We start from the raw sequence: 5,336 nt of genomic DNA, 5'->3' as shown, positions 1-5,336 counted from the left end.
ATGTACTCTAATTACTGTCAAAACGACCGTATCGGGACGTAGATGACAACTAAGAGGTAAACATTAATATTTGAGCAATCACTTGACGATAATCTTACGAACTGTCACAAATCGTTCCGCGTATCAAACATGCGGCCCAATCATCACCGGGTGGTTTGGCGGGAGGTGCAGAAACGAGGTGTCTACACATATCCCCCCTCCACATGGATGTGTAATGGACGTCCGATGTGGAAAAAGGCAATGACGCTGGCTGAGACCAAGGTAGAGAGTGCCGGTTGTTTCTGATTGCCCCCTGGCCGGTGCTTTCTGGCTTGGTTGATCACGTGGCCGGCGGATAACAGATACTTAGGAATTTGTCGAGGAAGATGAATAGGCAGAGATATGAAGGGGCGTGTTGAAGATGCTTGGTCATTGTTGCATTGATTGACATTCAACTGTCGCGACGATTGACATCCCGTGGTTGCATGCTCGACACGTGTCTGTTTGTTGATTGGCTGATGTTTTATGGGCTGCGCCCTGATTGGTCCCTCTTCATGGGCTTTCCTCTATAAATAGGGTAGTTAATCCTTGAAATTGGGCACCAATTTCATTTTCAAAAATTTACTTTTGACCTTCAAGGGCTTTTCTCTTCTATTTTCAGTGTCACTACTCCGGCTAGCACTTTTCTTCAAGGTAAACCAATAAATTTCTCTTTTTAACTTGTGAGTTTTGCTGTAAACATGTCCTCTGCTGATGCCGGAACTAGTAAACCGACGCCGGGGGGTTCCCCATCGCGTCTTGATGAGGAGGGGATGCTAGACGCCATCCCGCTAAGGTCTGGGGGCCCTAGGTCTCCTTCTCCTGAAGTTGATCCTCAAATTTTGGAGGAATGGGAGGATGATGATGATATTGATGACGACGGAGACGATTTTGGTGATGACGCTGAAAGGGCTCATCCTAATGAGGGGAGGCAGTACGTAATGGATCACGGCGAACCCTGTAAGGTCGGCCCTGACCGTACTTGGATCCATAAGTTCGCCCGTTGCTCCGGCGAGACACTTTTCGAGGGCCATTTCCACTTGGGCAGAGGATACAAAATTGTTATCCCTGAGGAGGGCCAGGCCATCTGTTGTCCTCCACCGGGTTGCACCGGCGTATACATCCGGCACTTGGAGTACGGGCTCCGATTTCCGCTGAATGATTACGTCATGACTATCATTAGAGCCATGAACGTCGCCGTGGCCCAGCTGCACCCGTTGGCTGTTAGGACCATAGTCGGCTTTGTCTGGCTCTGTCTCTTTAAGGGGGAGGTCCCAACGGTTAATTTATTCCGTCGGCTTCATTCTCTTCGGCCGTCATTTTCTGGTCGCGTCGGATGGTACAGCGTGCAAATGGAGCCGGGTTACGTCTCCGTGGATAAGCTGTCTTCTTGTAAAGACTGGAAAGATCGGTGGGTGTATATTGAGGTGCCGGATGACTATCCGCTGCCCCGGTCCTTCCAAAGACTAAGTTAATTTGCGGTGCGAGACTAAGGCGGAGCATGACAGATGGGTTAAACGCAAAAAACTTAAGATGGACGCCGACAAGGTCCTTCTTAATGAGGATGAGAAGCTGGCGATGAGGCTCTTTGAGACGGACAAGAGTGGGCGTCGAAAGATGGATTCCTCCGACGCAGATCATTCTTCGGGATGAGCTGCTTTCTCTGCCATATCGGCCTCATCATACCGGCCCTAGCACGGGGGAGTGGGGTCGGTGTGAGGCCCATGACTGCTCTCAATGTCTCTGTCCGTTTTGAATTTTGATTCCTTCCTTGCTTAACTCTTGCCTTGCTTCTTTTGCGAGATCATTTTGGCGCGGACCATCCGAGGATATTCTCAAGAGGATGGGGCCGCACAAGGACAAGACCGTTCTTGATTTACACCCTAAGGCTCGGCCCGTGATCGCAGGACGTCGCCGAATGACCTGATGGATCAGCAGCTTAAAGGCCTGAATGTGGAGGCGGCCCAGGCGAGGGTTGCTAGTAACATGCCGCGTCGAACGCGGAAAACAAAGCCTTCGGCGGCGACGGCGTCGACATCCGTTCCACCTTCCATCCCTTCAGTCCAGAGGGAGACGGTGGAGATCGTTGACATCACCAACGGGGAGGACTCTGATGCGGAGGGATCTCCCCTCGTCCTTAAGAGGAAAAGGTCCACCCCGCCGCCGCTGCTGCATTGCTAACTACCGAGGGCGGCAAGGAAATGGGCCCTCCGACAAAGAAGTCCAAGCCTGGTACCGATTTATCCTATGGCTCAAACTCAGCCGGCTCATTGGGCGTTCCTGATGAGTGGCTTTCCGATATGTCCGTGTATACTAACACGGATGTTTTAATTGACTTTTTGCAGATCAACCGTCGGCAGCCCGTTCTCACGGTGCGGCAATTGGAGAAGCGACTGAGAAGGCGGGTGATAGAAATGTCACCGTCGCTCCCTACCTCGAAAGATTTCCCCGCCGAGCTTGTGGCGGAGGGTGCAAAAATATCCAAGAGGGTCGCCGGCGAAGTGGGCTCGGCTAGCCGGCTCCCACATTATGGAGCAAGAGGAGACCATGGCTGAGGCTGCCCCACAGCTCGAGCGGCTAAGGCTGGAACTTGACGCGGCGAACAAGGAGGCTAAGAGGGCTAAGGCGGAGGCTGAAGAGGCAGTCCGTGCTGAGAGAAAACTTAGGGAGGACGCTGAAAAGGAAGTCCTTGCTGAGAGAGCCAAGGAGGCTGCCGCGGCGGTGAAGCCGCCAAGTCAGCGGAGATGCGTGACTTTGTTCAGAAGCGCGCCGAGCTTTACCTTGAACAGAGGAACGAATTTAGGGACCTGTTCCAGACCCAGGGGAAGGTGGTCCGGGACAAGGATGCTATCATTGCCCAAAGGGAGGAGGACATTGAGAAACTCCAAACCGTTCTTCTCCCTAACATGTGCGCCCAATATCGAGACCTGGCCGAAGGAGCTGCCAGGGAAGTGATTGAGGAGCTCTTCCCTCTCGATGGCTCTTTTCCGTGGGACAGATTTGACGAGCTGTTTGATGACAAGCTCGAAGCTAAGGAGGAAGAGGCGAAGGAAAAGGCCAAGGAGGAGGCAAGGGCGAAGAGGGAGGCGGAGGCGGCCGCGAAGAAGGCGGCCCTTGCTGAGGAGGCTAGGGCAGCCGAAGAGGAAGCCGAGAGGATAAAGGCAGCTGAGGCTGCGGCTGCTGAGAAAGCTGAGACTGCTGAGACAGCTTCTGGGTCGCCTATTAAGGACGATGTTGCTAACGCAGCTGGCCGACGGCGAAAGAAGACACAGGCATAGGGAGACGGGCGGTTGTCACCAGGCTCTCCCGGTGCCTCGGATAGCTTTAGCTTTAGATCAGTCTTTCCTCCCTGCCGTCTTTTGGCGCTTAAATGATATCTGTAACCTTTTGCCTCTCTTTTCCTTGTATTTTGTACAGCTTTGGTAGGTTGTCTTTTGGCTTATCCTTATGGGGACGGCCGTCGTCTGCATTTCTTGTAATCTGTTGAACATTTTTAATAAGAGTTCGCTTCTTTTGCCTCTGGCTTGGCCGAGGTCTTTACCCCATTTTTCTGAGTTTTCTTGCGCTAGTAGTTGAGCGTCTTAACTGTAAACGTTTTCACTTTGCCTCTGGCTTGGCCGAGGTCTTTTCTCGTCTTCTCACGTTATTAATTGAGCGCCTCTTTTGTTTTCGCCTCGGCCTGGCCGAGGCAGTCTAGAGTGCGTATCTCAACTGTTTAACGTTCCTAAGGAATGTTGATTGCTTTTGCGAGTATCAGCTGTGCTGGTAGTGACTGCCGTGGCGTCTACCTCCTGGGGTGACTGCGACGGCGCCTGCTTCTTGATGATGACTGCCGTGGCGTCTACCACTTGGAGTGACTGCTGCGGCGTCTACCTCTTGGGGTGACTGCCGTAGCGTCTACTACTTGGGGTGACTGCGACGGCGCTTGCTTCTTGACGATGACTGCCGCTTTTGTCGGTATGACAGTGTGAGCCGGTACCTGTTTCTGATAGTGACTATTTGGGGAATAAACACTTTGATGGAGAACTTGGACGATTCCTCATTAGATATAAACACGTGTCGGGGTACCCACAGTTGTCTTGGGCACCTCCGACACTTTACAAGGTACTCTCTGAGATCGTCAGTGTTCTAACGGCTTATTAAAGGCACACCTTCCTAGTTAGCCGTCAGTTGCATCCATGAGGTCGCCCTCCTGTTGTAAGGATGGGCTTTTCCCCCTCTCTGACTTCTTTGCCGCTTTGAGGGATTGCAAGTTGCATCCTCTGGCGGATATCTGGACGTTGACCACCCCGTCCTTCTCGTCCTTGGAGACGAGCTTATGCGCTTCCCCCCGGTCCGAGACATACATCAGTGTCAGGGTCCGTATGGACATCACTGCGTCGGCCTCGCTCAAAGTGACTCGGCCGATAAGAACGTTGTAGGCGGACGAGCCGTCAATGACCACGAACTCAGCTAGGACATTCTTAGCCGCAATCCTTTCGCCGAACATCACCGTGATCCCATTGACCCTGGGGTACTAGTCCGCCCCGGAGAAGGCGTACGGTGGACTGGTGCAAGGGCTTAGGTCCTTGACTTTCAGGCCGAGGTTGAGGAAGCATTCCCTGAACATGATGTTCGTGTAGGCGCCCGTGTCAATCAGGCACCTCTTGACCAGGTGGTTGGAGATGTCCAAGTGGACTATGAGTGGGTCGCTGTGAGGAGCGATGACTCCCTCGTAGTCCTTCTTCCCAATAGTCATATCGGGGATGTTGGAAGCGGGGACCGCTGTTTTGGGCACAAAGTTGATGGCCTGATACAGCTCGTTCAGGTGCCGTTTGTGCCCATGAGCGGACCCACCGTTCTCGTTGCCCCCGATGACAACATGGATCACTCCTATCCGTTCAAAGACGGATTTCTTATTTGAAACCCGGCCTCGGTCTTTTGGCCTTTGGCAACATACTTGCCGAGGCTCCCCTTCCGGATTAGCTCTTCAATGACATTCTTCGAGATGCCTGCGGTTGTCGATAGGTGACCGGTGTGGCCGTGGTACTCACGATCGGCTCGTGTCACCGTCTCCCTTCGGCTTGGGAGGCCTTTCCCATTTCGGCCCTCGCCCTTGCTCGGGCGAAGACCTCGGCGGCGACACAACCGGGGGTGTGATCACGGTACCGCCTTTGGTGGTATGTTCCCGAACTCCCCCGGCGCCCGCCGAGCTCGCTCGGCGGTTTATCGACCGTGACCTATTATTGTCACGGCGTCTTTCATCCGGGTTGTCCTCCCGGTGGCTCTTCTTCTCGAGTGCCCGGCTTCGGCGTGGCCGACCAGTCTTGTGATAGTCC

The sequence above is a fragment of the Silene latifolia genome, unplaced genomic scaffold (genome assembly GCF_048544455.1).
Source record: "Silene latifolia isolate original U9 population unplaced genomic scaffold, ASM4854445v1 scaffold_159, whole genome shotgun sequence".
NCBI lineage: Eukaryota > Viridiplantae > Streptophyta > Magnoliopsida > Caryophyllales > Caryophyllaceae > Silene > Silene latifolia.
This window is presented reverse-complemented; position numbering follows the sequence as displayed.